General features: G+C 52.6%; 1 protein-coding gene and 1 non-coding gene across 2 annotated transcripts in view; one reads left to right on the forward strand and one right to left on the reverse strand.

Annotated features, from left to right (window-relative positions):
• The window catches only part of LRRC49 (leucine rich repeat containing 49), a 1,414,487-nt gene that overhangs the window by 158,072 nt on the left and 1,230,852 nt on the right, over window positions 1-25,563 (reverse strand). The gene's annotated exons all lie outside the window — the stretch shown is intronic.
• Window positions 7,759-7,917, forward strand: LOC138505317 (U1 spliceosomal RNA). Its single transcript, XR_011280128.1, has one exon. It is a non-coding gene; the product is annotated as a U1 spliceosomal RNA (small nuclear RNA).

Consider the following 25,563-nt stretch of genomic DNA (forward strand, 5'->3'; position numbering starts at 1 on the left):
TGAATGAATGTGTTGCAGCGCATTCAATGACAGACTGTCATTCCACGCCTATAGAGGCCCAGGGAACATGGTCTCAAGGAGCTCTGGCAATGCTGAGCGAGCTTTGCCGCTATTGGACAGTGGCCCATCTTTTGGCTTGACAGCTTTATATCCCTGATAATTAGGGCGGTAGCAAGGCAAAGCCTCTGAGAGCTTGTATACTGTCACTGAATTGACACATAACACACACAAAAGCACACACGCACGCACGCACGCGCTGTGCGCGTTAGACCAACAGGATGGCATAGATTTTACTAATCGATTACGGAACATAATTTTCAGAAGGAACAGCGTCTCCTATTGAGCTAAAGAACCACAAAAAAACATACCTGCTACTGGCCTTCCACACCACGCTCGGAATGAGTGCTGCCGACCTTCCAATGTACTCTTGCCAAGCGTCCAAACCACACTCAGGTTTAAGGCACATTTCTCCTCTTATAAAGCACACTTGAAATGGGTAAAATATAAACTTTCCATCTTCGAATGCATTATAACATGGAAAAATGATATGCTCTGCATGAACCCACAATAACACGGAACAGTGATATGTACTGCATGAAACCACTACAAACTAGCATTGATAAAGCCAACAAATTTGGCTTTTGTGTAGCCATGAGATAGGCATTTGGCATGTACTGGCTGAATGGTGATACTTGACCATGATACGACTGCAAAATGGTGTGAACACCTGGGCAAATGATACCAGTGCTAGGCAAACGCCTATGATACCTATACACAATTCATCCAAAACTGTTGTCTTTGAGAATGCTTGTTTTTCATATGACTTCAGTGCAAGGAAGAGATGCAAGGACACACACACTACTTATAAATCAAGTGGCTGAAGGCACACTTGGTTAAGACATGTTCTATTACACCAGTAGCACATTTACAGCTGCAATTATTATTTGTATTTCTATTATTATTATTCTTATTATTAAGGTATTTATTGAGCACAGACCGTGCTTCGGCAAGCAACAAAGCGCTTTACAAGTCTTAGGAGAAAGTACACACTGAGGAAAGCAGAGATTCAACGGACCAGGGAGCGAAGAATGGGGGTGGGGGAGCTTAGGCAGTTTGGCAGCAATGGATATGCAAGCAAGCAGGGGAGGAAAAAGGAGAGAGCAGATCCCAAGTCTCAGGATAGGTGGGGAGTTGAGCCAATAACTCTCAGAAGACTGATCAGAAATAATACTGTAAGGCCATCTACTGCAAAATGTTTGGTGTTACTGTTTGATAGAGATTGCTCAAAGAGTTAGCATGAGGATATGTTTTGGTTGGGAAGATACAGGTAGTGGGTTGGTATGGTGATAGGGATAATTAGCATAGGGTAGTCAATGGGTGAGTCAATAAACAAACAACACCCACAACAACATATCTCCTGATATCCCATATCTCTCCTATATGTAATCCAGTGTAATAGTTTTGGCTCATAGGTGGCGCTTAGGCACCACATAATAACCAAAACTAATAAGTGGTGCCTCCTATCACTCTGAAACAGAGGGAAGAATCCACATATTGCATTAAGAAAACTGATAATTAAATTAGTTATAGCCTTCCAACTTTGCAGCAAATTTGAAAATGTAAAATGTGCCTACTTCAAACCTCCCAGGCATCTTATCCTGTGATCCACTCTGAGAACAATAAAACATGTACTGGCCTAAGAATAAATATATTGACAGCCCAATACCTCTGAAAGACTTAGAGGGCTGTTGCAGATTCTATCAGTCGTTAATCAGAGTCTGACGTGAGACTCGCAGAGTCTATCCCAACCCTGCTGACCTCTCAGAGGCACAGACCCTTTGAGAAATGCCTTAATGTGTCTAGCGGTGGGGGAGCCAGCTTGCCCCCACACTGGGTTCCACAGTGCAGAAAACTTCCCATGGCCATGCTAATCCCTATGGCAATTCCCACCCAGTTCTTGCCTACCCCCTCCCAAAACACCTCTTCATTGGAACTCTTTGAGCTAACTTCATTCAAGCCTTAGCATCAAACTTTGCCCTCAAAGTGTCTGCAAGTGGTTTCTCAAACAAGTCTTCTGAGTGATAATAACTAATTGAAGTTGTAACCACGCTACTGCTGTAATAAAAATGTCATGACCAGGTCTGCCTTCAGCCACTTTATTTTAAAGCACCACGTGTCTTTCACTGAAGTCCTGTTAAAAACAAGCAATGGCAAAGCCAACCGTGTGGCTTGTACATAAGTTTTAGGCATTTGCGAGGCACTGCTATTAGATGCTCAGGTACTCAAACCATTTTGCACCTGCTACCATCAACGGCCAGTTAATACCAATACAGCAGTGCCTTTCCCATGCCTACACAAACGCCCAAACTGTTAGCATTGCCAATGCTTGTTTTGCTTTGCCCTTGATTTACAGGACCATGCATGAAGGGTAAAGCAAATATACTACTTGTTAAACTGAACCTCATTGAATATAGGTCGGTCTAGTCATTAATAACATTTATGGTGCATAGTCAGCCTGAACATACTTTCTTTTACTGGCTGGGAGCCCTTATATGGTAATAATGGCATATATTGGTGCAGCCTGAATGGACATAGATGGGAACAACCAGCACAAATATATTTTTATATTAGCATATGTTGTGTGCAAAAACGGCATGACATGCATTGGAAGTTGTTCCTGTGCATGGTTGGTGACTTGCAACTACTGGGTTTTTTCATGTGCTTCCATACAAAACCAATTGCAAACTGTATGGATTTCTAACCAACTTTTCAAAGAAAGTGTTGTAAAAGGCATCATTTTAAACCAATGTTTCAAACATTTTCTTGGGAGTGAAGCACCCCTCAAACTCCCCTTGTTTGGTTGGTCTACCTCAGTGTGCTTTGTCGATCCCTCATAATTGATGCAAACATTTAAGCCTCTTCAGTTCAGAAAATCACCAGCCCCCACTTAACATCATCTATCTGTCACTGTTTATGATGTGTGTTTTAATATGCACACAGGGACAGGATGCTCCTTAATGCTGGTATGACGCAACACACGCTGTCATACCATCATATATATATTTATGCATATGATACAAAAGTTAGTCTGGCATAAACCTTTCTTCAGTACAGAAATCTAACTTTGCTGTAGATGATTTGCAGTTGTAATAATTACCCATATTTGGGTTCCTCCACATAAACTCAAGGAAAGATTTTTCGCGCCTCCTGTTTGCGTCAGTGCTGCCGTTGGCCCAGTGCAAAAAATGGTAAGGGGGCCTCACCCAATTTTTTGCCCCGGGCCTCACCACACCTTTCGACAGGCCTGGCCGGGCAGTTGTTTGCAACTTCACTTGCATGCAGAGACAAAAGTTCTGCTCGTGGTGTGTCACGGCCCGAGCCATGCGCCTGCGCATATGACTCCAGGTACTGCCCGGGCGAGAAACAAACTGTATGTGCCCCTGTGCAGTGCGCTGCTGCGCAGCCGCTGGAGTCCAATCACAGTGCTGCTCAATAATGGTGTTGAAATGAGCAAGGAGCATGAGCGAGCAGGCTGACAGTGGCAACGATGCTGCATGCTGATTCTCAGGTTGGGCAGGGACCGTCACATCCTATTTGCTTTTGCAGCAGCGGCCAGTAAAATTCAAGTGGGTGCAGTTTCGCTTTCTGCTTGCTGGGCTGTGTTGTGTGGGAGGGAGGTAGCCCTGCAGCGGGGATTCTGGTGTGGGCAGGGGTATCCCTGTAGCAGGGATTTGGATGTGGGCAGAGGTCAGTGGTTGTTCTTTGGATAGGTGGACAAGTGTTTAAAGGGATGGTCTAGTAAACATTTTTATTTAAAAAATAGATAGGCAACATGAAAAAAAAATACTAGCATTCTCCGTTTTAAAACTTCCTATGTAAAATTTTGAGCTATTCAAGCATTTTGTGAAATGGAGGCCCTCCTGTGCTGGCTTTTGCGGCACTAATGAAGGAAAAGCCAGCCAGCTGTAGTAAACAAAGGCTACCGCTGGGTGGCTTTCCCTTCATTAGTGCTGTAGGCGGAGGACGGGGACCGGAGACCAGAGCAGGAAAGCTGCAGCTGAATCTCGGTAAGTGCTATTTATTTATTTTTAAAAAATAAGCACTAGCTGCGTTTTTTTTCCTAAGTTTTCCGGGCTGGAGGAGCCCGGAAAACTTAGAAATAAATCCGCAGCTTTAAAAATGTTGTATTTATGTATGCGGTCGCTTTTGAAGCGACCGCAAACATAAATACAACGTTATTGTGTTGGAAAACGCTGCGGTTTTTCTTTCCAAGTTTCTCAGGCTCCTCCGGAGGAGCCTGAGAAACTCGGAAAGAAAAACCGCAGCGTTTTACAACACAACCGCGTTGTTTCTGCCTGAATCTGCTTTCCCATTTGTGGCTCTCGGGCTCCCCACTTGGAGCCCGAGAGCCCCAAACGGTAAAGCAGATTCAGGCAGAAACAATGCGGCATTGCGGAAAACAACCGCGTTGTTTCTGCCTGAATCTGCTTTCCCATTTGGGGCTCATGGGCTCCCCACGGGGAGCCCGAGAGCCCCAAACTGTAAAGCAGATTCAGGCAGAAACAACGCGGCATTGCGGAAAACAACCGCGTTGTTTCTGCCTGAATTTGCTTTCCCATTTGGGGCTCTCGGGCTCCCCACGGGGAGCCCGAGAGCCCCAAATGGGAAATCAGCTGCAGGTAGAAACACTACGCGGCATGTAAACATAACTGCGTGCGTTTCTGCCTGCTGTGGCTTTCACTTTGGGTCTCCGGTGCTCCTCTGGGAGCACCGGAGACCCAAAGTGATAGCCACAGCAGGCAGAAACACACGCGGTTGTGTTGGAAAACGATGCCGGAGGAGCCTGAGAAACTTGGAAAGAAAAACCGCAGCGTTTTCCAACACAATAACGTTGTATTTATGTTTGCGGTCGCTTCAAAAGCGACCGCAAACATAAATACAACGTTTTTAAAGCTGCGGTTTTATTTCTAAGTTTTCCGGGCTCCTCCAGCCCGGAAAACTTAGAAAAAAAAACGCAGCTAGTGCTTATTTAAAAAATAAATAAATAAATAGCACTTACCGAGATTCAGCTGCAGCTTTCCTGCTCTGGTCTCCGGTCCCTGTCCTCCGCCTACAGCACTAATGAAGGGAAAGCCACCCAGCGGTAGCCTTTGTTTACTACAGCTGGCTGGCTTTTCCTTCATTAGTGCCGCAAAAGCAAAAGCCAGCACAGGAGGGCCTCCATTTCACAACATGGATGCGCCCATGTGCTTGCTTTTGCAAATTTTGAGCTTGAATAGCTCAAAACTTTACATAGGAAGTTTTAAAATGGAGAATGCTAGTATTTTTTTTATGTTGCCTATCTATTTTTTAAATAAAATGTTTTACTAGACCATTCCTTTAATTTGGATCCACCTTTAAAAATATAGATTTACATTTGCTTATGCGTCTCCCGGCCTTCTCTGTCCCAGTTTTCTTCTATCCTGCCTCTTCTTCTCACGCCCCTCTGCTTATGGGTGGGGTGATGGGTCGGGTCAGCTGCCTGAAGGGAAAACAGTTGTACTCAAACCGTAACCCACCCTGGCCCCATGCCACATCAGGGACCAGGTCACGGTGACCCGGTCACCCTGCAGCTACCCTGAAACGCAGTAGGGGAACTGCAGAACAGTGCGGGCATTAGGGGAGGTGTGGTATTCGGATGATTACTAAAAAGCTTAGCACTGGCCACTGGCTTTAGAGGTGCTCTATGTGTCTTTTCAACACCCGTGAAACTGCCAAGGCAAAGAGGCCAGCCGGTAATCTCACAGCAGCCCACTGGTTTGCACCCCTTAAATTCTTCGGTGGTCACATGCACCACCTATCAAAAGGCTGCCGCCAGCCCCTAATTTATGTGCATGCATAAAGGGGGCCTAGAAAATGTCCAGGCTTTGAAGGCTCAGAACGCCCATGTCTCTTGTTCTAACCATTAATCGCCAACAATGGGAATCGCCAATGGTGGAAATTTGTGAGAGAATTGGAGGTTGCTACCTTTGTAATCAAGGCACATTGCTGGAAGGGAACTTCTAGCTGGAGGGATGTTAAAAATAATAATTTTTTTAAGTATCTTAAATGGGGAAAGTGAACAGAGGCACGTGTGTTCTGCAACCTAGCAGAACTGCCACCCTTAATCGGAAGCTTACCGCGCTACACTGGAAAATGTTTCACTGTAGCATGTAAGCTTTCCCAGGCTATGCCACACTTTCTCAACAGTAGTAAGGAATTGCTCTGTGGAAAAATCCCAGACAGTGGCACTAAACCATTCCTTGCCTGAATGGATGATTTTAGGTGTGCCCTCGCAATGCTACCCACATCCAGCCCAGACTGAGCCAATCCTTAGAACGCTGGCATACCTATGCTTTTCGGGTTCAGCATGTGCTGGGTTTTTCACCTCTGCTGAAAGAATATGTGTTTGCTTGAAAGCAATCGTTCATTAATTAATTACACGCTCCTATTTCCTGTAATGACATGAAGCAGCTTTGGGTGCTCTCATTGTAGCCTCTTTCACAAGCACAGTTTTCAACTGAGTGCCTTGATGTGAGGAAGTCGCCTCTGGGGGCTACGTAGGTAGGTTCGCATGCTGTATAACATTCACTCTCTGTGGATTACCCTGCATTCCTGTTGAGGCTCTGCCTTTGCCGTCCTATATAACCTCTCACAGTTTTGGGTGTTCATGCAGACTGGACTAAATAAGGCAGGACAGATAGCTGCCCCCCCTCCCCCCTCCTCAATGTGCTCTGGCTCTCTCTGCCAGTTTCTCTTCCACAATTCGAATTTGCTTGCAAATATTAAAGCAGATAGTGGGTGACCATGCATTTTAAGCGGTTTTTACTCTGCTACGACACGCAAAAGTGTAGTATAGTGTATGTTTCTTGACCTTGATTTGAGCTTCAGCTTCGTTCCTGTATGTGGTCATGGCTCTCCTCGGTCGGTGACTGCAATATACTTTATCCCATGTGCAATTCACATGTGCTCTGATTAAAAATACACTGCTGTTGCAAATGTGATTAACCTTTGACACTTGAAACACCTGTGCTTCTGCTGTGGGTATTATCCTGTTAAAACTCTCATTTGTCTGTCTTTTGTATCGCTTGCATCCTAAATTGCACAGATGAGCTTGTTGTCTGTCTTGAGCCTCCTCGCCAATATTCACATTACACATTAGACTCAATCATGTTTGTGTGTGCAATATACACAAAGATATAATGGAACTGGTTGACATACAAACAATAGCAACAGAATTTGACATGCGTACAGAGCGTGCAAAAGAAATGTGGTTTTTTGAACAATTGTGCATGATCATCACTCACTACAAATAAATTGACAGTTAATTTTCCTCTGTGGATTGTGTCTGTAGCAAAGTCCCCAACGTGTCCCCTGCGCCCCCCAGATGTTATGCGTCTCCTACGCCCCTGTCTGCTGGCCTTCTGCTATTGCCGGCGAGCTGTGTGAAGCTCCGAAGTTGGAGCAAAATAAATGTACAGAACTAGATAGCCGTTATATTTTGTTTTGTATGCACCAATGCATTGTGTTAGTTGAATTTATGTCGGGCTATGTCCACTGTAGAGTGATCTCTTTACAGCGCTGCTGCGGGATACCAATGCAGAGTTTCTATTGGCAGGCAGCAGCAACTCATTCAATTAATTGGCTGTTCCTGAGAAAGTCCCACCTCTAGACCCGGAAACACCATATCTTTGGCACCCGCACGCATTGGACTTATTGAGTCCTTATTCAGTCAAGAGTATACTTATCTGGCAGGGGAGACACCATGATCAGTAAGGTGGTTCTCCCAGATTGAGGCTCATTCATTGCACACCGGATGTGCTGACCCCTGCGATGTCTACAAATACAGGATACTCGACTGCATGATTTCTGGTACTAGGGGACTGCGTTTGCGATTAAGTATACGCATGGAATTTGGTGAAATGTAAGGTTAAAGTGAAGTCATCAAAGGGCATTTAGGAGGTAAGTGTGGGTGAGAGGCCTGGAATGGACCTGCTCCTTGTAGAGTCCGTTGTTTTGACACCCACGCTCCAGCCGCTTACCTCATGACAGCGCCATATGGGAGAGGGTTTACCTAGTGCAGCTAGACTGTGTGTGCAACACAGTGTTTTGGCCGCTGTCCATGTGTTGTGCTGTCACATTTACAGGGTAATTCATAGAATTTCGCACAAAAGTGGCGCACGCGGCTGGCGCACAGTGTGCGTGTGCGAATGCCTGTGCCAGCCGCGTGCGCTAAATTCGATTTCCATGCACAGCATATTCATGGATTTTAGCCTCCAAAACCAGCCGTGGCGCAGAGTGGCGCAGTGCCAGTTACGCCCCCAAGAACGCCCTTGCACAAGGAAAAGCCATCAAAATTCCCAATTCAGCGCAAAGGGCTGCGCTAACCCTGGACCAGTTTACAGGGCTGCCAAACAGCAAACGCCAAGCGGGGAACGTGTATTACTGGGGTGTGCGTGAAGTTTCACACGCGAAAGGGCCTGTGCGAGTGTGGTACTTGTATTACTGGGGTTCACGGGAAGTTTCACACGCGATTTCAGCAGGGTACTTGTATTACGGGGTTCGCGGGAACTTTCACGCGCGAATGGGCCTGTGCGAGTGGGGTACATGTATTACGGGGGTGCGCAGTAAGTTTCACACGCGATTGGCCTGGGTACGTGTATTTCAGGGGTGCGCGGGAAGTTTCACACGCGATTTCAGCAGGGTACGTGTATTTCTGGGGTGCGCAGGAAGTTTCACACGCGATAGGCCCTGTGCGAGTGGGGTACGTGTATTTCGGGGGTGTGCGGGAAGTTTCACACGCGATTTCAGCAGGGTACGTGTGTTTCTGGGGTTCGCAGGAAGTTTCACACGCGATAGGCCCTGTGCGAGTGGGGTACGTGTATTTCTGGGGTGCGCAGGAAGTTTCACACGCGATTCCAGCACGGTACATGTATTTCTGGGGTTCGCGGGAACTTTCACACGCGAAAGGGCCTGTGCGAGTGGGGAACGTGTATTACGGGGGTGCGCAGTAAGTTTCACACGCGATTTCAATAGGCCCTGTGCGAGTGGGGTACGTGTTTTTCTGGGCTTCGCGGGAAGTTTCACACGCGATTCCAGCAGGGTACATGTATTTCTGGGCTTCGTGGGAAGTTTCACACGTGATAGGCCCTGTGCGAGTGGGGTACGTGTATTTGGGGGGTGCAGGGGAGTCCTACACATGAATTGGCAATGTGGGTCCTCCCAGGTGTTCCCTCTACACCCTCCACGGCCCCTGCAGGCAGCCCACACCACAGGGGACTACCCTGCACCCCTGGTAATGTCCCACAGGCAGCCCATCCACCATGGGCATGCCCCCCAGCCAAGCCAATGTCACCTTGCACTAGTGATCACCAACGCATTACCCCCTTGCACCCCCACCCCCCAGCAGTGCAGAGCACCTGCCAGCAGGCCCCCACTCATGTGCCCTTGCACCCCCACCCCTCGGCAGTGCAGGGCTCCGGCCAGCAGGCCCCCACTCATGTCCCCTTGCACCCCCACCCGCTAGCTGTGCAAGGCACCTGCCAGCAGGCCCCCACTCATGTCCCCTTGCACCCCCACCCCCCCAGCAGTGCAGGGCGCCTGCCAGCAGGCCCCCACTCATGTCCCCTTGTACCCCCACCCCCCAGCAGTGCAGGGCGCCTGCCAGCAGGCCCCCACTCATGTCCCCTTGCACCCCCACCCCCCAGCTGTGCAAGGCACCTGCCAGCAGGCCCCCACTCATGTCCCCTTGCACCCCCACCCTGCAGCTGTGCAGGGCACCTGCCAGCAGGCCCCCACTCATGTCCCCATGCCCCCAGGTCATGACGATCCTCAATCATGGCCCTTATGGCCAGCCTCCCCAGCCCAAAGACCCAACCAAGTATTGCATCCACCCACATAGAAAAGGCAATTACATGATACAACCCCAATGGCAAGTATGTAAATTAACACATGTCCGTCACACACACAATGGTTGCAAGTGAATGTGAAAACCCATATCATGACATGCATGAAACCAATGAGATAATACCACACATCGAAGTATGAAGAAAAAATGTATTAAACGCAACATGAATGGATTTAAAATCAAACAAACAACAATGGGAATAAAAAAAGAAAAGCTGCATGTCTGTAAAATAATGAAAAACAAGAAATCATAATCCAAAGGAAAGGTGTCCAAAGTTACAGTCCAACAAAGCAAATCCAAGGGAAAAACAAAAGTGAAAACCATTGCTCCATGGGGAAATGCAAAAAAAAAGAGATGAATCCAATAGTGAACTATATACAGATGAACAATCCAGGGTCCATGATCCCAACTGAAGAAATGAAACCTATCAAAAATACTACCTAATGAAAAACGATATACAGAAACGTGGTGCATTGTCCAAGCGCAACCAAAATAAAGAAAAAAACCAAAGGAAACCTAACACTAACTATTTACAAGGGCAGCGGGCTAGTCTGACGGCTCACTTTTGGATGTCCCGGGCCAGGGCATCATCGAACTCCTGCTCAATGTCCCGGAGGCGGTCCTCTTCCATGGCCCGAGGGTTCGCAGGGATGACGACATGTTCTCCTCCAACTCCCTGCGAATTGCCTCGAGGCAGTCGGCTCGCCTCAGGGCCCTCCGCATGGAGTTCTCCGCCCTGACCATCATGAGCCGTGCCTCTTCTGCCCGCTGCCGCTCCGCATCTATGGCATGGCCTAACCACTGCTACACAGAAGACACTTCCTGTCCTGGGTCCTCCTGCCCTCTGGCCGATGCCTGCCCCTCAGATGACGAAGGCCCTGAGCCATCATGGCTCCCACCTTGTTGCTGCCACTGCTGTGCCTCTGCCCGTGCCCTGGCTCTTGCTGCCTGCACATCATCCTCCGGCTGGGGTGCAGTTGTTGAGGTGGCCACCCCTGCTGGACAACTGACTCCCGACTGTGGAAGGGATGTGTCCTCCACCAGCCTGGCCGCAGGGTCAGAGGCAGCTCCACAGGGCACCCAGGTGACACATGGGTGGGAAGATGGCACGGAGTACGACTGGCGTATAGGGGGTTCAGGTGAGGAGGGGGTCGGAACAAGGCCCAGCAAACGGAGGAATCCGGCCCTGGTGACCTGTCCCAGTAGGTCGACGTGGTCAACGAGCCATTCGAGACGACATGCAGTCTCCCCATGAAAAGACTGCATTTCGCCTTGCATTGCCCGTTGACGCAACGCCACACCACCCAGGACAGGCTCAACTAAGTCCCGGATAGCCACGTCTGCAAGCAGAGGCAGGCCAGCTGTCGTAAGCTCATCCCCTGCCTGAAAACGGGTCTGGATGTAGGTATGCCTGCTGGTGCAGGATGATGCAGTCACAGGATCGGGGACAGGATTACACACAGGCACCTCCGCGGCGGCCTGTGCTGCCTCCTGTCCCTGCCCCTGCACTGCACCACTAGCACCAGTGGAATCCCCACCTCCAGACCCCGTCTCTGTCCCTTGCACGGCCTCCTCCTCCACTAAACCCCCCACCAACATGGATGACTCCATGCCATCTTCCTCCGTCGGGCCCTGTGGGGTCTCAGCTGCCCCTTCTGCTGCCGAGGAGTCCAACTCCGACCTCCGCCTCTTTGACCTCCCCTCGGCAGCTGCGACCTGGGACGAGGCACCGGACTCCTCACTCCCCGACGAGATGACAACCTGGGAGGGGTGCCGGGCCTTGCATCTCCGGCTGGCGGTGCGATCCCTGCCGCTGTGCTCCACAGCACCCTCTCTGCCCTCTTCATCAGTCAACGCTGCAGACAGGGAGAGATAGGACACAGGCATCAGGGCACTGTACAATGGACTCATACACACATGACAGTTGCACACAAGTGTCACTGTCAAACTTCAGACATGGCATCACAATCCCCAACACACATGTCATTTCAAATCACACACATGAGCTATTCCACAGCCATATCACAACAGCCAGCACCATCCATACACATACAACAGCGTGGCCTGCATGCTTACCCACAAATGCACCATCCATGTGTCTCACACATGAAAGGACTTGCATGTGTCAGCCTCACGGCCCTGTACATACACATCCATACATGGCCCTACAAAACCACATGTGCAACCTGCACACTATTGGCACACCACCACACGCACAGCTTCCAATCAGTATGCATGTACACTTACCGCTCGACTCCAGACGGGTGTGCCTCTCAAGGACCTGGACATGGAGCGCTGGGCATACGCGTTCCAGGAACCTCATTTGGTCTTCCAACAGGTGGCCCCGGCGCCCCTTAGCATCCGCTGCCTTCAAGAGGCGCCGGGCCTTGTTGAGGGTCCTGGACCTGAAGTCCTCCCAGCGCTTCTTGACATGATGGAATTCGCAGACTGCCACCCCATCCGCGTTGATGGCAGTCACAATGTCTGTTCAGATCCTGGTCTGTCCTTCCTTGTCAGCGCGCGACCTTCAGAAGAAGGCATCATACTGCCCCAGGACTTGCTCCACCAGGACACCAACTTCGGTGGCAGTGAAGCTGGTGGCCCTCTGCCTCTCTGGCTGGGGGTTGCCAGTGCCGCCAGATGGTGTAGTGCTGGACATGGCAACCCCAGAGGCAGGAGTGGGTGGGAAACTGGGTCCTGGGGCTGGGCTGTGGAGCGATGGAATCCTAGTCGGGAGTCTTCAGTTCCAGCAGGGGTGGTCACAGCAACAGCACCCCTGGCTGACGTGCATGCAGCAAATGGCAGGAGACGTGGGCAGCAGGCAATCAGGCAGCAGCAGATGGCAGGTGGGAGCGTGCTCGGGGCTCTGGGGGGCAGTAATTCGGCCTTCTGGGCAGGAGCGTGGTCTTCCGTGTGTGAACGCGTGGCCAGCTTGATACGGAGTGATTTGGCACGTGACAATCTTGCACGTTAGCGTGTATTTCGAGGAAAGGCCCTTAGCGCGTAATCGAGTCAGAGCACATACGCAATTTCATTGGACCAAAGGCCCTTAGCGCGTAAGCGCGTCTGTGACATGACGCGCGTGGGTGTTTCCCTCATAGTACGTGATGACAGAGCACACATGGAAAAGCTGCACGTCCGAGTGTCAGCGCGTGTAATTGGAGGATAGGGCGCGTACACGCGTAAGTGACGTGTACGTGTGGGCCGGTTTAAAAGGTACGTGTAGGACGCCATTTCCTTGTACGTGCTTTTTGTGGAGAGCGAGTGGGTGGATTCTGTACTTCTTGTCGGTTCACACGCGATTACTTCACAGCGTTTCAAGTTCGTACTCCCTGTTACTGGCAGCTTTCATTTTTCTACTTTTTTTGGGCCCGTTTCCTCAAACAGTGTTCACTTCTCCTTTTGTCCTGTCTCCTCAGACAGCGTACAATTCTTCTTTTGGCGGGGGTATTGTCAACGCGCATATTTTTCACGTTCTTTTTCCAGGCAGACGGTGAGTTCCGCACGTACTTAGCAACTGTGCTTGCCCCGTGTGTCGCTTACCCCTTCAGAGGTCATTGTAGGATGCGTGTATCACGCATACGCTTATTTTTGTGTTTCTGGGTGCCACAGCGTAGTGCGGGTTCATTTTTCCACGCACTTGGTCTACGAGGGGTGGCATACACGTTTATTTTTTGTTTTTGGGCTGCCTGTGCGTTGCGTGACCCGTCATCCTCCCCCAGGGGTCACAGACGGCCTTGTTAGAGCACTAGGGTACGAATTCCATCTAGTACCCTACCCCTTTGACCCCCAATTGCCCAGGACAATAGTTTACTGCTCCTCCCATACGCACAACAACATCAGTGCCATGGTTGGGAGGCGACCAAGCGGTAAGGGAGGCAAAGGTGGCCGACCTTCAAAAGGTGGACGTGGTGGGCGCGGTATGGGACGTGGCTGGGATTTGCAGGGTTCCGCTATACACCCATGTGTGGAGGACCAATCAGGGACACCCATGCCCCCCCCATGGTTGAGGGAAACGTGGCTGAGACCATCCCAGCTCAGTCCTTGTTGGACCAGCCCATTGTGGCACCTGACCTGTCAGCAAGTCCAAGCCACATGTGGCGGTGCAAGTTGTCACCAAGCCACGTGGATCTGGGGCAGCTATGTCATCTGCTGCCCCAAGTATGCAGGTGGTGAGGTGGCAGGGGCAGCTGCAGCTCCATCCGCCCCAGCTCTGACTCTCCCAGCCAGGACAGTGTCGGGCCTGGTCCATCATACTGATGTTCCCCCTGCCAATATCACACTTCAGACAATGCCTGCACCAAGTCCTATGGTCAATGTGCATTCGCACACTCCAACAACCCAGTCCACCGGTGATTTTGCCCCTACTGACCAGAGCGGCGTTAGCCACTCTGGCTCTGCTCCACCCTCTAAAAAGAGGAAGAAGGGTGCTCTGGCACGACAGGCTGAGACCCCAGGCACAGCTACACACTCCGGTACCTCAAGGAAGCCTTGCTTCAATGATTCGGAACTTGATGCACTTGTGAGCTATGGATTGGCACATAGCCACAAAATGGTGGTGACTGCAGGGTCCAAGACCACACCTGGTCAACATAAGGCACACTGGCAGACTATCGCCAACCACATAAGTGCCCTTGGATTTGTGAGGCGCTCAGCTGATGATTGCTACAAGCGGTGGAACGACCTGAAACGCAGAGCAAAGAACAAGCTGGCCTCAAGTCATGCCGCTACTCTGGTGACTGGCGGTGGGTCTCCACAAGAGGACAACAAACTCACTGAACAGGAGTCTGTTGCTGAGACCTTCATCACAGAGGAACAGATCTGAGGTGTGGGAGAACTACCCGATTATGACACATTGTCCGGTGAGTGCCCATGCGTTTGTGCGTAATGCATATGTATGTTGTTTAGGTGACGGGATCTGATTGAGTGGCAGGTGAGGGTGTGTGTGACCGAGTAGTATGGGTCACCCATGTGCTTCATCCAAAACATTCTGCGGCCTTGAATTTGGGTGCGACAGTATCCCTTCTGCCCACAGTAGTAATTTAGCGCGACATTACGGCAGTTGCCCTTGAGGTGGCATCATGCAACAACATTGTTTGTATTTTTCAGTGTTCTTTCAGGCTGATTGTTTCAATTCTCCCACTTTTGCAACACATTCCTCAGCCCTATTGTGACATATGTGACATGCTTCTGTCATTGAAGAACCCCACATTGGCCCACATGTGTCACCTTGGTAGTTCAATGATTTGACCATTCAGGCTGAATGAGTATTGTCCTGATCACATGATTTTTTGGGCCTGTTTGAATGTGAAACATGCTAGTTGTTTCCTGTCATGTTGAAGTGCACAACCATTGATGTGTACATGGCCCTGCAATCACTGTATTTTTGTACACTGGATGTGTTGCAGTGTGTGGCACATGGCGTATCTTTTCACACTATGTGGCATTTTTAATCTCTTCATGTCCATCTCACATGGATGTGTGACAGTACTCATTCACTGACATATGGATGTACTTGTGGAATGTACCATGGCTATGGTACATGCCATCTGTGTGATGGCATGTGTCATTTATGTGTTTAGGACATGCCACTCACAGGCCAATGTGTGATGGCAGTGCAACCCAGCATGTAGCAAATGTGTTGCTCTTCCATCTTCGTGTCATCAGTGTCCGATTTTTGCCTCCCCTTCCAACTCTGTGACAGTGCATGCATGGGAGGGTTATAGTCATGTGGGACATGTGTAAATCATGTACTGGTTCTGTAGCTTGTCAGGCCTATTTGTGTGCTATGGTGCTAATGCCTGTTTCCATTTTTTGTCTTTCATGTTTTAGCAGGGGATGATGCACTTGATGCTGTTGAGGTTGAGGAGATGGTGCAGACCCGGGAGGAACCTGAGGCACAACCGGCACCAGTGGGGGACGTGGTGTGGTGGTGTGTGAGAACCCATTGTTGCTGCAGACGATTCTATCAAGGGGTGTCTCTGAGTGCACCTCCCCAGACCTCTATTCGGGTGCTGATTCGGATGATGAGACCTATGTGGCGTTGCAGGTAAGTGTTTCTGGAAGGGGCTCTGTTCTGTCCAACCCACCTGCACCAGGGGTAGAACTCTCTATGGGGATTTCAGTGTTGGTTAGTCAGCCTTTGGCGGTTACGGGTGCAGGGTCACACTCCACAACATCTGATCCTGTTCCTGGGCCAGCAGATCAGAGGGGGAATGCAGACCTGCAGTCTCAGGCAGTGCCGGCACAGCAAGGCGCAGATCGCCTTGCCCCAAACAGGTGAGGTGCCCGCCGACGTGGTGGCCGTACGCCACCAGGCAATACTGCATGGGAACAATCCATGTACGGTATGGCAACACAACAGGCAGCATCAGTTCAGATGATAGCTCAAGCATTGGAGAGGGTGGCCACTTCCATTGTCCCCCCTGAAAGGCAGATGGAGCAACTACAGCAGGCAACAGACTCCATTTGCCAATCACACAGGGAGGACATGTTGGCGTCCAACAGGGACAGACGGGCGGCACTGGAGAATCTATGCCAATCGATATCAATAGAGTCCCAAGGCCACTGGGAAGCCCTGAGGGTAGAACTCCATCACCTCAGGGAGACTCTTGTTGACCTTGAGACTTCCACTAACTTGAGGACAGAACAGCAGCTGGAGCGGCTCACACGTTCGCTCTCAGCTGAGATGCAGGCAAATCGGGAGGAGATCCGGGCATCACATCAGGTGCTGCATGGGGATCTCCGCACTATAATCCTCCAGAACGAGACCTTCCACACCCGCATGCTTGCTGCCATGGAGGACCATACCAGGGCTTTGCGTGGGCTGCCTCCCATAGCAACACCACCTCCTGTGGCAGCAGCAGAGGGTGATGAGAGCGACAGCAGCAGTTCTCACACATTGGCATAGCCGTGCAGGCCATTAGCCCATGGAGGTGTTTTTTTTCCCAACATACACACAGGCAGCTGTTGGTGCGCACCCTGTCCTCGGACCTCCTGGGTGGCCTCCCCCCCCCCCACGTGGCCATTTTTGAATATTTTTTGACAGTGTGTTGCCTTGTGTGGCTTCTGTGGGAATCCACTGTATTCCAGCTGGGCACATGCAGGCTTGTCCTGAGTTTGGGTTCGATGCTTGGGTTCGTTAGACACACACCCCTCCTGCTTCCCGTTTCCATTGGCTTGCAAAGGGTGTGACCAAGTGACAGTGATGTACACAGTGATGTTGGGCTCCCATGAGCTGTGTGGGCAGTCTGTAGTCAATACTGTGTAGACATTCCTTGTGTATATTGCTGTTGTATTGTACACTGCATGTTGGAATTATGTATGCTTCTGCTTCCATGTCTCCCTCTAAATTTGCAGGTTCATTCCTCATGTCTTCCCATGCCCGTCTAGTTTGGAGATGGAGTTCATGTTGTATGCAGTACACAGACAAGTTTTGAAGCCTGCAAGACTACAGTCGGAAGGGGGCGATGTGGTGGCATATTCAGGTTGTAAGACTACGACTACTTTAACTTAGTACTGTCATGTTTTAGTTGTGTTTGTGCTTGTGTAGCTGCATTGTATTGTTGGTAAGTATTTGGTCATGTGTGTTGTTAGTTCAACATTACTAGGAGCATATTGTGTGTGGCCAGTTTCCATTAGGGGCACTGTACTTTGTGACACGTGTGTCAGGTTTTCTGGATTTCTTTGTTTGCTCTCACGTAGCATGACATGCCATGGTGTGTTGGGTGGCTGTGCTGGGGAGGGGGTGGGTGACATGGCACTGTTCTCATGTTGTATTTTGCAAGTGGGTAATGCATTTAGCAGCATATGTGTCTTTTGATGACACAGCATTGGTGGTGTTTCTGTGGGTAGGGATGCACACATTGTGACACTTCCAGGTGACCAATTTCAGGCTGGTATGGTTGTGACAGTTGACTGTCCCTTATGTCATCCTCATTGATTGTCAGCTGGTATGTGGCAGGGCTGTGTGCACTCCACAGGGGTGTGATTCTAAATGAAGTAATTAGCCACCAGCTGTGTTCGGGCTGCCTCACCCCGTGCCCTTTCCCCTCCCATGCGCAGCGGGCGTGCATGCGGTTGGGGATGTGGGGGCACCACCATGTCCACCGGCAGGCCCCGGCATGTTGCAACGTTGTGCAGGACACATGCTGCCACTATGATCCTGCACACTACTGGGGGAGCGTATAACAGCTGCCCGCCAGAACGGTCAAGGGAGCGAAAGCGTGACTTGAGCACTCCGAATGTGCGCTCCACTATGCCCCAGGTTGCAATATGGGCTGTTTCGTATCTTACCTCGGGTGGCGTGGAGGGGTTACGAATTGGCGTCATCATGTGGGTGCTCAGAGGGTAGGCACTGTCCCCTGGGGAGGTGGTTATGGGTATCATTAGTGGGGTTGTGACATTACTCAGTATCTGGCATGCATGCATGTGCTGTGGCATTTATACTCACCAAGCAGCCATGTATCGCCATGCCGCCCAGCTTCTAGGTCCTGGTTTAGGGTTGACATTCTGTAAATGAAACTTTCGTGGGTGGACCCTGGATAGTTGGCATATACTGAGGTGATGATTCCCTTGGCATCACATACTACCTGCACGTTGATGGAATGCCAGTGCTTGCGGTTTCTATAAATGTGCTCTGATGCCCTGGGGGGACGTAGAGCCACATGGGTGCAATCAATGGCACCTAGGACTTTGAATTGTGCCACCCCGTAGAAATCCTGGACGGCAGCCTGCCTTTCTGCAGGTGTTCTGGGCAGGTATATGTGCCTGTGGACTGATGGGCGTGCAGTCATGATGGCCAAGACCTGGTGTAGGTAGCGTGACTGCGTGGCCTGTGACACCCCCCCACTATGGCACTTGTCTGCTGAAATGATCCGGTGGCCAAAAAGTGCAGTACATTGAGGACCTTCTCCAGGAGGCTGAGTGCTTGGGAGCAGAGGGTGGGTGATGTGAGGTCATCCTCCCACTCACTGACCAGCTAGAGTATTATGTGAGGTGGAAACCTGTACCTCCCATACACCTGGTCATCAGGCATGCCAAAAAGGCTTGTTCTGGGTGTGAAAATTATGGGCCTGACTATCCTCCTCCTCCTCCTGCGGTATCCCACGACCACTGCTGCTAGGAAAGGTATGTTCATCCTGGCGTCTGAGCTTGCTTGTTGTTTGCGTGCACTTTTATGCTGCGCGGGTCCACGTACGCCTGCTTCCTGCTGGCGTACGTGTTTCCGGATTAGCGCGTCTTTTTTGGCGCGTGCGTGTGGGCGTTCCGCGCATTTGCCTCCTGTACTTCCCCGCCCACCCCAGTAATACACGTACCCCGCTCGCCCAGGCCCAATCGCGTGGAAAACTTCCTGCGCACCCCCGAAATACATGCTATTTTTGACACAGCGGGTGTCCGTGTTTGTCGCGTACCCCTTTGCACGTCATTTGTCCTAGAGGGCCACAGTATGGGACATTCATCAGAGCTGTATATACGTGCTTTTTTTTAGCGCACATTTTCTTAATGCGCAGGGACGCTACCGCCTGCCTTCGTGTGGCGGACATGTGTTGATGTACATAGTTGACTTTTGGTTTGTGTCATGAGATCGCCATTTCACTGCTGGGGGTGGGGGTGCAAGGGGTTATGAGTGGGGGCCTGCTGGCAGGTGCCCCTGACTGCTAGTGGGTGGGGGTTGAAGGGGACATGAGTGGGGGCCTGCTGACAGGTGCCCCTGACTGCTGGGGGTGGGGGTGCAAGGGGACATGAGTGGGACATGAGTGGGGGCCTGCTGGCAAGTGCCCTTGACTGATGGGGGGTAGGGGTGCAAGGGGACATGAGTGGGGGCCTGCTGGCAGGTGTCCCTGACTGCTGGGGGTGGGGGTGCAAGGGGACATGAGTGGGGGCCTGCTGGCAGGTGCCCCTGACTGCTGGGGGTGGGGGTCCTGGGGGACATGAGTGGGGGCCTGCTGGCAGGTGCCCCTCAGTGCTGGGGGATGGGGGTGCTAGGGGACATGAGTGGGGGCCTGCTGGCAGGTGCTCTGCACTGCTGGGGGGTGGGGGTGCAAGGGGACATGAGTGGGGGCCTGCTGGCAGGTGCCCTGCACTGCTGGGGGGGTGGGGGTGCAAGGGGACATGAGTGGGGGCCTGCTGGCAGGTGTCCCTCAGTGCTGGGGGGTGGGGGTGCAAGGGGACATGAGTGGGACATGAGTGGAGCCTTGCTGGCAGGTGTCCTGCACTGCTGGGGGTGGGGGTGCAAGGGGACATGAGTGGGGGCCTGCTGGCAGGTGCCCCTGACTGCTGGGGGATGGGGGTGCTGGTGGACATGAGTGGGGGCCTGCTGGCAGGTGCCCCTCAGTGCTGGGGGTGCAAGGGGACATGAGTGGGGGCCTGCTGGCAGGTGCCCCTGACTGCTGGGGGTGGGGGTGCAAGGGGACATGAGTGGGGGCCTGCTGGCAAGTGCCCCTGACTGCTGGGGGGTAGGGGTGCAGGGGGACATGGTCGGGGCCTGCTGGCAGGTGCCCCTAAGTGCTGAGGGGGCCGGGGTGCTGGGGGACGTGGTCGGGGCCTGCTGGCAGGTGCCCCTCAGTGCTGAGGGGGCCGGGGTGCTGGGGGACATGTCAGATATGTCAGTGAATGAGTACTGTCACACATCCATGTGAGATGGACATGAAGAGATTAAAAATGCCACATAGTGTGAAAAGATACGCCATGTGCCACACACTGCAACACATCCAGTGTACAAAAATACAGTGGGGTCCTGCTGGCAGGTGCCCTGCACTGCTGGGTGGTGGGGGTGCAAGGGGACATGAGTGGGGGCCTGCTGGCAGGTGCCCCTGACTGCTGGGGGGTGGGGGTGCAAGGGGACATGAGTGGGGGCCTGCTGGCAGGTGCCCCTGACTGCTGGGGGGTGGGGGTGCAAGGGGACATGAGTGGGGGCCTGCTGGCAAGTGCCCCAGACTACTGGGGGGTAGGGGTGCAAGGGGACATGAGTGGGGGCCTGCTGGCAGGTCCCCTGACTGCTGGGGGTGGGGATGCAAGGGGACATGAGTGGGGGCCTGCTGGCAGGTGCCCCTGACTGCTGGGGGGTGGGGGTGCTGGGGGACATGGTCGGGGCCTGCTGGCAGGTGCCCCTCAGTGCTGGGGGGGCGGGGGTGCTGGGGGACATGAGTGGGGGCCTGCTGGCAGGTGCCCTGCACTGCTGGGGGGTGGAGGTGCAAGGGGACATGAGTGGGGGCCTGCTGGCAGGTGCCCTGCACTGCTGGGGGGTGGGGGTGCAAGGGGGCATGTGTGGGACATGAGTGGGGGCCTGCTGGCAGGTGCCCTGCACTGCTGGGGGGTGGGGTGCAGGGGGCATGAGTGGGACATGAGTGGGGGGCTGCTGGCAGGTGCCCTGCACTGCTGGGGGACGGGGGTGCTGGGGGACATGAGTGGGGGCCTGCTGGCAGGTGCCCCTCAGTGCTGGGGGTGGGGGTGCAAGGGGACATGAGTGGGGGCCTGCTGGCAGGTGCCCTGCACTCCTGGGGGGTGGGGGTGCAAGGGGACTTGTGTGGGACATGAGTGGGGGCCTGCTGGCAGGTGCCCTGCACTGCTGGGGGGTGGGGGTGCAAGGGGACATGAGTGGGGGCCTGCTGGCAGGTGCCCCTCAGTGCTGGGGGGGTGGGGATGCAAGGGGACATGAGTGGGGACCTGCTGGCAGGTGCCCTGCACTGCTGGGGGGTGGGGGTGCTGGGGGACATGAGTGGGGGCCTGCTGGCAGATGCCCCTTAGTGCTGGGGGGTGGGGCATCTGCCAGCAAAGGGACATGAGTGGGGGCCTGCTGGCAGGTGCCCTGCACTGCTGGTGGGTGGGGTGCAAGGGGACATGTGTGGGACATGAGTGGGGGCTTGCTGGCAGGTGCCCTGCACTGCTGGGGGTGCAAGGGGACATGAGTGGGACATGAGTGGGGGCCTGCTGGCAGGTGCCCTGCACTGCTGGGGGGTGGTGGTGGAGGGGGTCATGCGTTGGTGATCAGTAGTGCAAGCTGACATGTGGCTTGCCTGGGGGGCATGCCCATGGTAGATGGGCTGCCTGCGGGACAGGACCAGGGGTGCAGGGTAATCCCCTGTGGTGTGGGCTGCCTGCAGGGGCCATGGAGGGTGTAGAGGGAACACCTGGTAGGACCCACACTGCCAATTCACGTGCAGGACTCCCCTGCACCCCAGATATACACGTACCCCACTCGCACAGGGCCTATCGCGTGTGAAACTTCCCGCCAACCCCAGAAATACACATACCCTGCTGGAATCGCGTGTGAAACTTCCCGCGAACCCCAGAAATACACGTACCCTGCAGAAATTGCGTGTGTAACTTCCTGCGCACCCCAGAAATACACGCACCCCGCTCGCCCAAGGCCAATCACGTGTGAAACTTCCTGCGAACCCCAGATTTACACGTATCCAGGCCAATCGCATGTGAAACTTCACGCGAACCCCAGGAATACACGCACCCCACTCGCACAGGGCCTATCGCGTGTGAAACTTCCCACGAATCCCAGATTTACACGCACCCCGCTCGCCCAAGGCCAATCGCGTGTGAAACTTCCCGCGCACCCCCGAAATACACGCACACGCTATTTTTGACACAGCGGGTGTCCGTGTTTGTCGCGTACCCCTTTGCACGTCATTTGTCCTAGAGGGCCACAGTATGGGACAATCATCAGAGCTGTATATACGTGCTTTTTGTTAGCATACATTTTGGCGCACATTTTTTTCATGCGCAGGGACGCTACCGTCTGCATTCGTGTGGTGGCCATGTTTAGGCCTGTGCGCGTCTTCGCCCGTGCGCTGGTTTGCCCTATTCGATTCCATGAATACGTGTTGTAGGCGAGCGTGTGCGCGTTCCGTGCACTTGCCTCCTGTACTTCCTCCGTGACGCCCATATTTTCACACGTTGTTCCGCGTGTCACACCCCATGTTACACCTTCTTTTGTTATGTGCGCCGTGCTATGTGCACTTTCACTGTGGCCGTAGCACACGCCGTTAGATGACCTGTGTGCCGGCGTGTGCCACGCAGATTTTCAGAGCACATCCCAGATTTTACTCGCGCACGGACTTCCATAGTGTCACGCCGCCCGCATTGGGGTCCACTTACTTGAAGCGGCGCGCCCCGTCCTGGAGGCTGTACCCGCGCTTTCGCTTAGGGGTTCCTGGGTTGTTCTGGTCATCGCGCGCTTCCGGGTTTCCTGGGCAGGTTGGTCAGTGCATGCGCGGGCGGCCGTTCCGCGCTCTTCGCGCATGCGCGCTGCACGGAGTACTCGCTTTGGAGGACCTTGCGGTCCACGCCTCTCTCCGAGCCAACCAACGCTTGGTAGACGGCACGGCTTGCGTTCCAAGCCTCCTAGGGGTTGGCAGTCCTATTTAAGGAGCCCGGTCGTTCATTCAAACTGCGTCTCAACGCGGTTTGATTAGGATCGTGTTTCCTCGCCGGTTCCTTGTGCCTTCCTTACCTGTTACCTGATTCTTGTCCTCCTTGTTCCTGGTACCCTTGGGTACATCTGTAGTTGCCTTGCCTTGTCCTTCCTTCCCTTGTCCTGTGGTTGGGTGGTTCCCTTTCCCCTCTTCTGAGTTGGGTGGTTCCCCTCTGTCTATTAGTTGGTCCTTGCCCTTGTACCTTGTCTGCCTGCCCATTTCAGCCTCCCTCTGCCTTGTGTCTACCTTGTGAGCCATTCCTCTACCTTCCTTCCCGGATCCTGCCTCCTACCAACTTCCACTGTGTCCTCTTCCTTGGGACTTCCATCTTCCGGATCCAGTCTTCCTTGGGACTTCCATCTTCCGGATCCAGTCTTCCTTGGGACTTACATCTTCCGGATCCAGTCTTCCTTGGGACTCAGTATCGTCATCTGGAAAGGCTCCCCCTGTCAGTGCTTGCACTGTCCTGACGCCACGTTAATCAGGGGTGAGCGGACTCGTGGCGTTGGGAGCTGGTTCATCTCCAACCCGGTTCCATTCGGGCGGGAGCTGGGCTGGCTTCTCGCGTCATCAACCACATCAACGCAGGACTCCTGACAGCCTGGCATCATCATCAAGGTCTTCAACCAGACGAACAGGTACGCAACGTCCTCGTGACGCAGTCTATAACACATGAATCGATGTGTATGGGTTTTGCTGCGATTTTCGCACTTGCACTGCGATTTTCACACTTGCACTGCGATTCGCACGGTTTCGCACGCTTGCGCGGGAATTTTCAGCGCACATTAATTCCATGAATCGGGCTGTTAATATGCATCTGCTTTCCGTGTTGTTCTCTCACATATAATATGTATCTGCTTTCCAAACAACTGTGGTCGTTTCGTTTTCTCTCCACGTGGTTCGCCGGCTTTCCGAGCCTCTATTTTAAAAGACACTATACATATCTACTGTGGAGTTGGTTGTAAGGTTTGCGAGGCAGCGTCCTGCCTCATTCTCATCTTTGTAGTAAGACTAAAGGCAGCCGTGCATGCACATAGGCCCGTGGTTAGAGACACAGTGAAGAGTAATGCTCAGTTAATGCGCAATCGGCAGCTCTATGAGCAGCAAATATTTGCAATTGCAAATGCCTATTTCATGTGTTGATTTTCCATGAATAAACACAAGTCAGTCTTTCATGTTGTTTTGGATGTTCAAATTTAGTATTTCTAGTTATTAAACGAAATCAGTCAGGCATGTAATTAAATCAATTATGAGCCGTTCGTTAGGCCTCCATGGAACGCACCTGTGTCCTGGAGCCGGTATTGTACAAAAATGTCGCCCTCATTTGTGCGCCCCTGCAGCCACTGCGACTTTGAAGGCGCACAAAATGAGGGTGACATTTACTGCGCCCAAGCAGAGCGGAGGTTGTGGGGTTGTCCCCCTCTCTACCTGGGCGCAGTAACGGGGGTCGTGGTTGCGGTGGTGTCCCCCCGCTTATCATTTCGGAAAGCGGGTGACCCGTAAGAAAAAAAAAGAAAGAAAAGAAAAAAAGCACCCTGCAACGTCAGCTCTAACTCACGCTAGTGGGAAGAGCTGATGCTGCTGGGATCGCAGGGGGCGGGCGAAACACTTCTGTGTGTGCCGCCCTAAAGGTGAGTGGAGGGGGGGCGTTGGGAGGGGTAATGTAGGCCGGGGGAAGCAGGCACAGTGATCCATGTGATCACTGCGCCGTGCCGTAAATAGTGTCGGCATTTTCGGCCGTCGCAGTTACGGGGGCGCAGTGATCACATAGTGGTAACTCCAGCTGTGCGTCTGTAAAGCCCTGGGTGCCCCCAGGACATGGTGTGCCCAGGGGATAAGAGGGTGATCGCTGTTCCAGCAGATGTCAGCAGGATGCCCCCAGCAACTGGATGCCTGGACCCTGTGCCCAGGGGTCCAGGCATGACACAGAAGTGGGGCAGTTTTGAAGACACTTGGTGAAAGCAGACGGGATGCCAGGTGCTCAGAGTGTTTGGGGGATGGGAAGGGGGAGCGGTTTAGAGTGCTTGGGAGCTGTCAGCCGGTTGCTGCATGTGGCCTGCCCAAAAAATCAAATTTAGCTGTGCCCAGTTGCTGCATGTGTTTTCACCTTGTCCTTAAAAAATCAAATACCCCTTAGTTACTCCTCCCTCTAAACGTGACTGTCGGGGGGCCTCTGCAAGTATTGTTGACCAAAAAACGTACCGATGGTGA

Source organism: Ambystoma mexicanum, chromosome 11 (genome assembly GCF_040938575.1).
Source record: "Ambystoma mexicanum isolate Mex_15411 chromosome 11, UKY_AmexF1_1, whole genome shotgun sequence".
Taxonomy (NCBI): domain Eukaryota; kingdom Metazoa; phylum Chordata; class Amphibia; order Caudata; family Ambystomatidae; genus Ambystoma; species Ambystoma mexicanum.